General features: G+C 43.8%; 1 protein-coding gene across 2 annotated transcripts in view; it reads left to right on the top strand.

Moving 5' to 3' along the window:
* CNST (consortin, connexin sorting protein) overlaps positions 1–13,009 on the top strand; it is a 121,426-nt gene that overhangs the window by 50,031 nt on the left and 58,386 nt on the right. The gene's annotated exons all lie outside the window — the stretch shown is intronic.

The raw sequence follows: 13,009 nt of genomic DNA, 5'->3' as shown, positions 1-13,009 counted from the left end.
CTTCAGGATGGCCTGGGAGCCTTCTCCCTGTACCCTGAGAGATCGCTGAAGCTCGGGCTCTCTCAGTGCGTGCCCCGTCACCAGATCTGAGTGATCCTGTCTCTCTGACAGCTCCCTGGTTAGTCTCTTTCTGTCCATCTCCACTGCCACAGTTCAGCGTCCTCCTCCTTAGCTGGAGTAAAGCTCCCTAAAGATGTCTCCATCTTGTCGCTCCGGATCTGGTTCCCATGTCAGCACAAACAGTGCAGAGAGTCCCTGCATAGGTGTCTACACGTGGGCATGTTAGTGCTTCTTTTTACTGGGAAATCCCAAGATCCTAAGGAGACGAAGCCTCAACATTTTGCAGATGGGCGCTTTTCTGATAATACGATAGCTTTTCAAATGTGAAATGACGTATAAAGCCTTGACACTCAGTCCCAAACCAGCAATAGTAAGGTGCTCTCTCAATACTTTTTTAAAAAGCATATTAAGGTGACTTTATTTACTCTTATGCCTCTTTACCTAGGTTAATTGGTAATAATTTTTTGTATTTCCAAAAGCTAGTACTGGAAAAAAAGGTGAGCAGTAGTATGAGGAGACATGTCATTATTTACAGGTTTTCTGGAGCTAACACTTGTGTTGTTTTTTTGCTTTAATGAGCAGCAGGCTAAAGTCTATTATCAGAAAGTAAGAATAGTATGAAAGCTGTCTTATAGAGAGGGGGCATTTGAAAGTGAATACCCAGAGGCAGCACTTCTAAAAACCTTTAGCTTGGCCTCACAGAAGTCTGGTTGCCATTTTATGTATTATTTTTACTTATTTATTTATTTATTTATTTATTTATATTTAATGTTTATTTTTGAGAGACAAGAGACAGAGCATGCGTGGGGGAGGGGCAGAGAGCGTGGGAGACACAGAATCCAAAGCAGGCTCCAGGCTCTGAGCTGTCAGCACGGAGCCCCACATGGGGCTCGAACTCGTGAACTGAGAGGTCATGCCCTGAGCCGAAGTTGGAAGCTTAACTGACTGAGCCCACCGGTTACCATTCTATTACGAGACTGTTTCCTTTAGAGAATTGAATCTCTTTAATATAGTCGACTAAGCAGGATTTCAAGCTGCATCACATCACGTTCTCACTATAGTTGAATCTGGCATTGCTTTAAGTAAATATCCTAAAAATGAATGAAAGCGAGCCTATAAATTTTTAACAGCTTTGCTGAGATATTCACATACCACACACTTCACCTAATGTGTATAATTCACTCATTTTCGGTTCATTCACAAAACTGTACGACCATTACCACCATCAATTTTAGAACATTTTCATCATCACACAAAGAAACCCTATACTTGCTAGCAGTCACTCCCCATTTTCTGCTGAGACCTCCCAGCCCTAGGCAGCCACTAATCTGCTATCTTTACAGATTTGTCTACTCAGGACATTTCATGTAAATGGAATTGTACAGTATATGGCCTTTTGCAACTGGCTTCCTTCACTTAGCATAATATTTTCAAGATTCACCCAAGTTGTGCCCCCATGTATCAGTACTTTATTTCTTTTTATTGTCGATTAATATTCCACTGCAAAGGATATATCATATTTCACTTATCTGTTTGTCAGCTGATGGACGTTGGGACTGTTTCTACTTTGGGGCTATATTGAATAATGCTCCTATGAACATTACAGTTTTTAAGGGGTTTTGGGTTTTTTCGTTTTTGTTTTTTTTAGAGTACGTTTTTTATTTATTTAAATTCAAGTTAGCTAACATACAGTATAGTGCTGGTTTCAGGAGTAGAACCCAGTGATTCATTCCTTACGCACAGCAGCCACTGCTCACCCCCAAAAGTGCCCTCCTTAATGCCCATCACCCATTTAGCCCATTACCTCACCCGCCTCCTCTCTATCAACCCCCAGTTTGTTCTGTGTTTAAAAGTCTCTTATGGTTTGCTCCCTCTCTCTATCTTATTTTTCCTTCCCTTCCCCTGTGTTCATCTGTTGTGTTTCTCAAATTCCATATGTGAATGAAATCATATGATATTTGTCTTTCTGTGACCTATTTTGCTTAGCATAATACACTCTAGTTCCATCCATGTCATTAAAAATGGCAATATTTCATTCTTTTTGGTCACCGAGTAGTACTCCATTGAACATTCATACTACTGCGTCGTCTTTATCCATTCATCAATTGATGGACATTTGGGCTCTTTCCAGACTTTGGCTCTTGTCGGTAGCACTGCTATAAACATTGGGGTGGTGCATGTGCCCTGTTTTCCAGAGTGGCTGCACCAGTTTGCATTCCCATTAGCGGTGAAGAGGGTCCCTCTTAGTCTGCATCCTCACCAACACCTGTTGTTGCCTGAGTTGTTAATTTTAGCCATTCTGACAGGTATGAGGTGGTATCTCACTCTGGTTTTGCTTTGTATTTCCCTGATGATGAGTGATGTTGAGCATTTTTTCTTGTGTCTGTTAGCCATCTGGATGTCTTCTTTGGAAAAGTGTCTATTCATGTCTTTTGCCTGTTTCTTTAATGGATTATTTTTTGGGTGTTGAGTTTGATAAATTCTTTTTTTTTTAATGTTTTTATTTTATTTTTGAGAGAGAGAGAGAGAATAAGCGGAAGAGGAGAGAGACGCACACAGAATCCAAAGCAGGCTCCAGTCTCCGGGCTGTCAGCTTAGGGCCCACTGCAGGGCGTGAACCCACGAACCACGAGATCATGACCTGAGCCGAAGTCAGACGCTTAACCAACTAAGCCACCTAGGCACCCCAATATGTTCTTTATAGATTTAGGATATTAACCCTTTATCTGATATGTCTTTTGCAAATTATCTTCTCACATTCCCTTGGTTGCTGTTTAGTTTTGTTGATTGTTTCCTTTGCTGTGCAGAAGCTTTGTATCTTTTTTTTCCCTTGAGAGAGAGAGAGAGAGAGAGAGCAAGAGCGAGCTTGTGTGCACACACGCGCACAAGTGGGGGAAGGGCAGAGAGGGAGAAGGAGGAGACAGGATCCGAAGCAGGCTCTATACTGTCAGCGCAGAACCTGATGTGGGACCCGAACTCAAGAACCATGAGATCATGATCTGAGCCAAAGTTGTCTGACGCTTGACCAACTAAGCCACCCAGGTGCCTCAGAAACTTTGTATCTTGATGAGGTCCCAATAGCATATGTTTGCTTTTATTCCCCTTGCCATCGGAGAGGTGTGTAATAAGAAGTGGCTGCGGCTGAGATCGAAGAAGTTGCTGCCTGTTTTCTCCTCTAGGATTTTGATGGTTTCCTGTCTCACATTTAGGTCTTTCATCCATTGTGAATTAATTTTTGTATGTGATGTAAGAAAGTGGTCCAGTTTCATTCTTCTGCATGTTGCTGTCCAGTTTTCCCAGCACTACTTGCTAAAGAGACTGTCTTTTTTCCATTGAATACTCTTTCCTGCTTTGTCAAAGATTAGTTGACCGTATAGTTGTGGGTTTGTTTCTGGGTTCTCTATTCTGTTCCATTGATTTGAGTGTCTGTTTTTGTGCCAGTACCATAGTGTCGTGTGGATTACAGCTTTGTAATACAGCTTGAAATCCGGAATTGTGATGCCTCCAGCTTTGGTTTTCTTTTCCAACATTACTTTGGCTGTGTGGGCTCTTTTCTGGTAGTGTACAAGTTTTTATGTGGACGTATGTTTTCATTTTTTTGGTTATGTGTGCCTAGGAGTAGAATTGCCACATTATAAATCAGTACTTCATTTAACTTATTGAAGATCTGCTGAACTGTAGTCCAAAGTGGCTACACCATTTCACATTTCCTACCAGCAACATCTAAGGGTTATAATTTTTCCACATCTTCTCCAACACTTGGTAATATCTGCTCCTTTGAAAGTTTATTTTTGAGAGGGAGAGAGAGAGAGAGTGCAAGCAGGTGAGGGGCAGAGAGAGAGGGAGACAGAGGACCAGAAGCCATCTCCATGCTGACAACAGAGAGCCTGATGTGGGGCTCAAACCCACAAACCGTGGGATCACAACTCAAGCCGAAGTCCGATGCTTAACCAGCTGAGCCACCCAGGCACTCCTCTGCTCCTTTGATGTTAACTACAGTCTTTTTTTTTTTTTTGAGATATAACTTACATGCCATGAACTTCACCATCATAAAGTGTACAACCTCCTGGTTTTATATATTCTCATAGAATATACAATTCTATATATTTTGCTGCTATAATATTTTGCTGAAAAGCAAAAAATAAAGATGTTGCAAGTATTAAGAAAAGAGTGACTCACAGTCTTCCACTTCAAAGTGAAACCAATTTATTTGTCCTGAATGAATGGAAATAATGTATTCAGAGTATACTTCTTTGTACGCTGCACTTGCTTATAATATATCATTCTATCTAATTCTCAAACATTTTATCCCCCTTAAAAGAAATCCTTTACCCATTAGCGGTTACTCTCCATTTCTCTTTCCCTCCAGCCTAGCCCCTGGCAAGCATTAGACACATACATTTTGTGTAGTTGTAAAAGACAAGTTCCGATTATTAAGTGTTTGGTGGTTGCCATAGAACATACTTTATTTACTCAGTCACCCTAGTATTTAAGCATTTAACAAAAACAGTTCAGCAAATGGCAGGAAGCCAGAGATAGGCAGCAGATGGAAATTGGGAAAGGAAGAACTTCCAGATTAACTTGCCACTGGCTGTTCAGTGCCCTGACTTGTTCAGCTGGGGGCCTCCAGCTGGGAGGTGACCAGGAGGGCTTGAAAGCTAGAAAAAAAACAAATCTGGGAAATGCATCTGTGGCTGGAGTCAGGCTTGCAGAGTGAAAAGAACAAAGACTTTGGCCCTGCCTGTTCCTACCTAAGTGATCTTAGGAAAGTAACTCATTTCCTTATCTGTAAGAGGGCTAATCCTACCATTCCTGAAAGATGGTCCTTAGAATGAGTGATCCTGTAGTTAAGCTCTTTATCAAATACTCAGCCTAAGATAGGTGCTTCCAAATGGTACTTGTAGTCTTTATGTATGTAGCAGGATGATTTTGAGGGGCATGATCAGGGGCAGCATTCAGTAAAAGTAAGCCGTTGGTTTAATTTGACTTTAATTCCATCTTCCCTCTTTTGTCAGTATCGCCTTATCTCCTAACATCTTTCTAATGCTCTCTTTTCAGATTCACCTGTCCCCCTTGCTCCCCTAAGGTATATTCCTAAAAACTCGTGCCCAGTGCCACCCTGGTTTAACGTCTGGTATAATGTGCCTGCTGGCAGGTTAACTGACCTCTAAAGTAAAAACTGATGATGCAGGTGCCCAGTTTGCATTTTACATATCTGCCTTCAACCAGAGTAGAACCTTTTTCGTTCTAAACTTGAATGCCTAATGGAGTCAGCCAAGTAAGTTCTATACTGTGGTTTTGGCCAGGATTGGGATCCTGGGATTGATGAGAACTTTGACGGACAGGACTGTGCGGACCTAGCTAAATGTGTTCCAATTAAAAAATGTAAAGGCCTGCATTTCTCAGCACTTAGCTGCCCTTCCTACGTTTTCAAAGGCAACAATGGCATACCGAGCCCCTCCATATGTAAGGACCATTGTGATTACATTGGGCCCACCCAGATAGTGTAGCATAATCTGCCTTTTTCTAAGGCCAAATGGCTAACGACCTTAATCCCATCTGCTTCCTAATTCCCTTTTGTGACTTAATGTGACATATTTATGGGGATTGGGACATGGATGTCTTTGGGGGCCATTATTCTGTCCATGAAAATACTTTAAGATTGACTAGATGATGACTTTATATAGCAGAATTCTTCCCTTTATAAAAAATGTTTTATAGGGGCGCCTGGGTGGCGCAGTCGGTTAAGCATCTGACTTCGGCTCAGGTCACGATCTCTCGGTCCGTGAGTTCGAGCCCCGCGTCAGGCTCTGTGCTGACCGCTCAGAGCCTGGAGCCTGTTTCCGATTCTGTGTCTCCCTCTCTCTCTGCCCCTCCCCCGTTCATGCTCTGTCTCTCTCTGTCTCAAAAATAAATAAATGTTAAAAAAATTTTTTTTAATGTTTTATATTATTTTGTATACCATACAGGGTTACTTAGTTAATAGATACTTATTGAGCACTGTATGTATGCCAGGCACTGTTGGCAAACCTGCCTTTGAGTTTTGTATGCTTGAGTATGAGAGCCTAGTAAATAACAGGTTCTGTCTAGCAAGGTGGGAGTCAGGACTGGTACTTAGCAAGCACAGGGCTGTAGAAATGCTGGCCTAGAACGGCTATGGGAGGCTTCCAGGAGGAAGCTTGGATGTCCAAGCTGAGAGAGGGACAAATAAGCACTAGCCAAGTAAAGGAGATGGGGGTAAGGGGACAGGAAGGACGTAAAAGGTGACAGGCACAACACAGACTAAAGCCACGTTTCAGAAACTGCCAATATTCAGTTTGTCTGGAGCAGAATAAAAGGGGAGAATGAATCTAGGGCAAATAGTGGAGAACAGAACAGTAGAGAGATTGAAGCTCGAAAGATCAGCAAGGTCCAGGTTATGAAGGATTGTTGTTTCGTGGTGACCACTTTGGGCTTTGCCAGCAGGTTTGAACAAGAGTGATGTGATGTGAGCTGCAGGGTTTTAGAAAGGCGGGGCTCCCTCTGCAGTGTGGAGAGTGGGTTAGGATAGGGCCAGATAAGAGGCAGTGTAGCTGGGAGGGGCTTCTGCGGTAATCTGTGCAGGGGATGCTGGTCCTCCTGACGGGGTGGCCTTGGGGCTGGAAAGAAGTAAGAGGACTGGGAGTTATTAAGGGGGTGGAATTGACTGAACTAGGTCATAGAGTAGGTGTGAGAAAGTCCGGGATTATCCCCAGTTGTGCGGTTCAGGCACCAGATGCGCGATGATGCCGCTTAAGGGGGGTGTGAATGTAGAGAGTCAAGGAGCAAGTGTGGGGAGAAAAGGGCAGAAGGCAATGTGGCGATCTGGGGCCAGGTGTCTGGAGTCCCTTAGACACCTAAGTGACCATGTTGAACAGGCTGTTGGTCTAGGTCTCGGGACTGTGATCTTGGCTAAAGATGTAGCTTTTGGAAATAGAAAGGATCTTGAAAATGGCCTACCCACACCCCTTAATTTTTAGTTTTTAAAATTTTTAATTTTTTTCATTGATTTTCACTTACTGGATTGCCAGTTTATTGTAAAAGGATCTAACTCAGGGATGCACAAGGCAAGGAACGGGGAAAGTACGGGAGCCTCTGTGCCCTCTCCGGCACACCGCCCCACGTCCCAGAAGCTGATCCCTTAATATATTTTTCTGACCCCTTAATTTTTATAAATGAAGTTCAGGTTTGATCTACACAGTACCTTTGTTTTGCAGGAGACGGGGGAAGAATTAGGGTGTGAACCCAGGGCATCTAAAGAGCCGATGTGTTTTCTGTGCAGCAGAGTTTTACTTGTCCTACTACACAGTGAGGTTGTCTCCATAGGATTAATAGTGATAACGATGGTGGGGCGTCTGGGTGGCTCAGTCAGTCAAACGTCTACCTCTTGATTTCGGCTCAGGTCATGATTTCCTTTTTTTTTTTTTTTTTTAATTTGTTTTTAAATTTACATCCAAGTTAGTTACCTTATAGTGCTATAATGATCTCAGGAGTAGATTTCAGTGATTCATCCCCTATGTATAACACCCAGTGCTCATCCCAACAAGTGCCCTCCCTAAGGCCCCTTGCCCGTTTAGCCCATCCCCCCACCCACAGCCCCTCCAGCAACCCTCAGTTTGTTCTCTGTATTTAAGAGTCTCTTATGTTTCATCCCTCTCCTTGTTTTTATTTATTTTTGCTTCCCTTTTTGACTTTTTTTTTAAGGTTTTTAAATTTTAGTTCGAGAGAGACAGAGAGAAAGAACGTGGGGGGTGGCAGTAGCGGGGGTGGAGAGAGAGAATCCCAAGTAGGCTCCACATTGTCAGCACAGAGCCGGAAGCAGGGCTTGATCTCAGGAACCTGTGAGATCCTGACCAGAGCCAAAACAGAGTTGGATTCTTAACCAACTGAGCCACCCGGGTGCCCCAGAAGCCACACTTTTTCTACAATGTAATTTTATTTTATTTATTTATTTATTTATTTATTTATTTATTTATTTATTTTTTAATTTTTTTTTTCAACGTTTTTTATTTATTTTTGGGACAGAGAGAGACAGAGCATGCATGGATGAGGGGCAGAGAGAGAGGGAGACACAGAATCGGAAACAGGCTCCAGGCTCCGAGCCATCAGCCCAGAGCCTGACGCGGGGCTCGAACTCACGGACCGCGAGATCGTGACCTGGCTGAAGTCGGACGCTTAACCGACTGCGCCACCCAGGCGCCCCTTTATTTTTTTTAATGTTTACTTATTTATTTATTTACTTACTTATTTTGAGAGGGAGGGGCAAGACTCCCTATTTGAGACTATTTGAGAGGGAGGGTCAAGAGAGAGAGAGAAAGACTCCCAAGTAGGCTTCGTGCTGTCAGCACAGAACCCGACGTGGGACTGGATACCACGAACCGTGAGATCATGGCCTGAGCCAAAATCAAGAGTCAGACACTTAACCGACTGAACCACCCAGATTCCCCATAATGTAGTTTTGAAGGTGATGTTCTGTCACTTCTGCCATATTCTGTTTGTTCGATGCACGTCATTAGGTCCAGCCCACACGGGAAGGGGATTATCCAAGGGCACGGATACTAAGAGGCAAGTCACCGGGGGCCATCTGACAGGTTGTCTCCCACAGTCTGCCAGGGAAGGGCAGGGTCTCAGAGTGTGGCAAGGGCCCTGAGAGCAGGTAACGGTAGATAGACACACATTCTTTTTTTCTCTGAGTGCCTTTCTCAGAGATTGCTTGTGGGACCCAGGATACCTGGTGGTACAGACAGGCCAGTCCGGCAACTTTCTACTTCTTGTCTGTTGTTTCATGATTTCAGTTGTACTCTTAAAATGTGATAGGTATGTAGGGGCTCCTGGCTGGCATAGTCTGAAAACCTCAAGCCCCAGATTGGGTGGACAGAGTACTTAAATAAATAAATAAACAAACAAACAAACAAACTTTAAAAAACGAAAAAGAGTGTATGGTAGCCATATAGAAAGAAGGTGAAAAAGAAGAGAATTACTATCAATCTGGCCTTTCACATTTTGTCCGGAAGCCAGCCTTCTCCATCAAATCTCTGTAATGTGATATTTTATGTAAAGAAAATTTGAGAAATTTGCACCCCCCAAAATTTCTGTGAGCATTTCTATGCAGTTACACATATATATTAACAAAGGTGCGAATGAAGACTTTTATCTTTATTTTCCTAAGAATATGTTGTTACTGATTTCACAGAACTCAACTTAATGGAGCATAAATTCAGGGAGGATATTTAGGGACTTCGCTTCCCAACTTTCTACTGTTAAAGTCAAACTTCCCAATGTTAAACAGTTTTGTGTAGTCTCCTTTTGTTTTGTTTTTAACTCCAACTTTTGTTTGTTTATAATCCCTACAGAGAGTGGATGTCTTTTTACCTTTATTTATTTAAAATAATTGTTTCTAGGTATCATTCACAGAGTCAAAACTATAATTAACTAAAAGGGCTTTTTTAATTTTCTTATTGTTTTATTGTGTTTTTAACAAAGTTATTCCATCCATCTGGCTCTCTAATTTTGAAAAAAGCACGCAGGTAAGCATTTGAAAAATGTAGCCACAGGATCAAAAGCAGGTAGAGAGAGTACAGCCATACGACAGAATATCATTTGGCAATAAAAATGAAAAAGTGTTAACAATACTACAAATGAAAACCTTATGCCGAGTGAAAGAAACCAGTCACAAAAGACTATATGTAATATGATTCCATTTTATGAAATGGCCAGAATAGGCAATTGCATGGAAACAGAAGGCAGGTTAGTGGCCGCCAACGGCTGGGGACATTGGGGGAAACGCAGAGATGGGACGCTGAGCAGTACGGGGTTTCTTTTTTGAGCGATGAAAGCTTCGTAACATTGGTTGTGGTAATGGTTGCATAGCACTGAATAAACTAAGAGGTTGAACAGTATGGACACTTGAGATGGGTGAATACTATTTTATGTGAATTAGAGTCTCAATAAAACGGTTTTGAAAAAAGCAGTTTGGAGTGGTAGTTGGTTTGGCGATGGGAAGAAACACTAGCGCCATGGTGCTTTGTCCCTGCAAAATGTGAAGATTACCGGTGTAATGGGATTCGACCTAACAGTTTTTTGTAACGTGCGGTGAAGTGCTCCTTTAGCCTGTTTCTCTGGTGTTTTTCTTTTGACTTACGGGAAGTTCAGAGTTAATTCCTGGTTTTCTACATTTTTCTTTCTCGTAAATTCCCCTAATGGAAAGACAGTCTGCTATCAGTAGCTTTAGAGAATTCTAGAATATTGGGGGGGGAGGGGAGGGTTGGTTTCCTTTGGATATTTAGGTTCTCCCTCTTCCTCCACACATAGGCACTATTTTTAAGTTTTGAATTTATTTTTTATTTTAATTTATTGAGAATGAGACAGTGCAAGTAGGGGAGAGGCAGAGAGAGAGGGGAACAGAGGATCCAAAGCAGGCTCTGCGCTGACAGCAGAGAGCCCCAAGTGGGGCTCGAACTCAGGAACCATGAGATCATGACCTGAGCCAAAGTCAGACGCTCAACCGACTGAGCCACCCAGGTGCCCCAGTGAAGTTCATTTCTTGAAGTGCTTTTTCATAGCCACTGTGTGTCTGTAAAAATCTAAATATTGAATTCGGATATTCACACAGTTTGTATCCTAAGTAGGTGAGCCTTTTATATTAAAGGAGAAAATAAATAATGGTGTTTGAGCTCAAGCCTCTCTGGCTGGAGGCAACAGCGTGTAAATACTGAGGTCGGCTTATAGATCTAGACAGTGGTTCGGTGTGGCTCACCACGATTTCAGATGAGTGGTCAGAGCTCTGCTTTTCAAGAGCTCAGCAAAGCAAATGAGCTGTGAAAAGGACTGCTCCTTCCTCTTAAGAACGGTATCCTTCGTGGCATCTACCTGAGAGGAAAATAAGAATATTCTTTTGGGGCACCTGGGGGGCTCAGTGGAGTGAGCTGCCGACTCTTGATTCGGCTCAGGTCATGATCTCACACTTGATGGGATCGAGCCGCGGGTCGGGCTCTGCACTGACAGCACAGAGCCCGCTGGGATTCTCTCCCTCCCTCTTTCTCTGTCCCTCTCCTGCTCGCTCACACACGCTGTCTCTAAATAAGTAAATAAACCTAAAAAAATAAAAAGATATCTTTTGAAGGTTTGTATGGCACTGTCCTTCAGAGTCTATGATGGCACATTGCCACTTACAGCACCTAAAACACAGGTGACAGCTAGCAAAAGGGGCAGTCTTTCAGCCTTGTTTGAGTTCAGTCCGGAAGCATTCAGCAGTTGTCAAGAAGGTGCCTAGAATAAAGTCGGGTGGCTGTTTTCATGTGGTCCCATCTGACACTGATTCCCCTGCTCGACACCCAGTGGAGAGACCGGCACGACCACTTTGCTTGCAAAACACTGGGTGTGCGCTGTGTGATGCTTTGTGTCCCCAGTCATTTGTTTGCAAGCAGCGGGCTGGAGGAGCTGGGCCACTTACTTCAGGTCACAGGGCAGTTGGACTGCAGCCCAGGAGCCTAACCCCAGCCGTGGGCAGCAGAGGCTGCCGCCTGAGGGCACAGGACAAGAGTGCCACGCGGAGCGGATGCTAATTGTGCCCTGATTACATAAGGTGTCCCTTTGACCCCAGGTCACAGCAGAAGGAAGTTGGCTCATTTCCAGATTTGTCTCACCCGTGATAACTAGTGTGGAGGAAAAGGAAGGAATTTTCCTTTTTACCACTTTATTGTGCTTAGCCGATGATCAAAGATACTGAAGTATGAGCACGCTCCTCTCCATCTTCTTTTTTTTTTTAATTTTTTAAATGTTTATTTATTTTTGAAGGAGAGAGACAGAGCATGAGCATGAGCAGGGGAGGGGCAGAGAGAGGGAGAGAGACACAGAATCCGAAGCAGGCTCCAGGCTCCGAGCTGTCAACACAGAGGCGCACTCGGGACTTGAACTCACAGACTGTGAGATCGTGACCTGAGTGGAAGTCGGACGCCGAGCCACCCAGGCGCCTGTCTCCTCTCCATTTTCTTGGCACTAACCAGAATCTTGGAGAGAGGAAATGTGGGAGGAAAACCAGGAGCCAAGCACAGAGTCTGCCATAGGAGCTACTTAAGCCATGATTAAAAATTGTTACTGACGCATCTTCCACAGTTACAGCCAAGGTGTGCATCCGCATGAACGAGTAAGGCAGTTTGTGATGTAATGGCTCCAAGAATCACAACAGAAAAGCCCAGAAACGAAGGCATTTTTTCTTTTATGATTTTAATATTGCAATAAAATACGTATAATATAAAGTTGCTATTTTTTTAATGTTTATTGTGAGAGACAGCGAGTGTGCTTGAGCAGGGAAGGGGCAGAGAGAGAGATGGGGACAGAGGATCTGAAGCGGGCTCTGTGCCAACAGCAGCAAGCCCGACGCAGGGCTCGAACTCCCAAACCGTGAGATCATGACCTGAGCTGAAGTCAGACGCTCAAATGACTGAGCCACCCAGGCGCCCCTCAATTTGCTATCTTAAGTGTACAATTCAGGGCGATTAATTACACTTGCAGTGTTGTGTAGCCATCAGCACTGTTTCCCACACCTGTACCCCCCAGGCAGAGACTCTAAGTGTTAAGCAGTGGGTCTGCGTCCTTCCTCCCCTGCCCGGTCACCTCGGTTCTGCTGTCTGCATGAGTTTTTCCACTGTAGGTATTTCAGCTAAGTGCAGCCGTGTGATACTTGGATCGTTGTCGCTGGCTTCTTTGACGTGCACGTGTCTGGTCTCACCCACGATGCAGCATGTGTTCAGCACGGTTTGTATGTCCATCCGCCTGCTAAGGAATATTCTTTCAACTTTTGGCTAACGTGAGTGCCGCTGCAGTGAACGCTGGCACGCGTACGTCTGTTTGGGTGCCTGTACGCCTGGAAATGTGCCTGTTCTGTGTGGACACCTGGAAATGGGATTTCTGGGTCATACGGTGATGCAGA

Source organism: Prionailurus viverrinus, chromosome F1 (genome assembly GCF_022837055.1).
Source record: "Prionailurus viverrinus isolate Anna chromosome F1, UM_Priviv_1.0, whole genome shotgun sequence".
NCBI lineage: Eukaryota > Metazoa > Chordata > Mammalia > Carnivora > Felidae > Prionailurus > Prionailurus viverrinus.
This window is presented reverse-complemented; position numbering and strand designations above follow the sequence as displayed.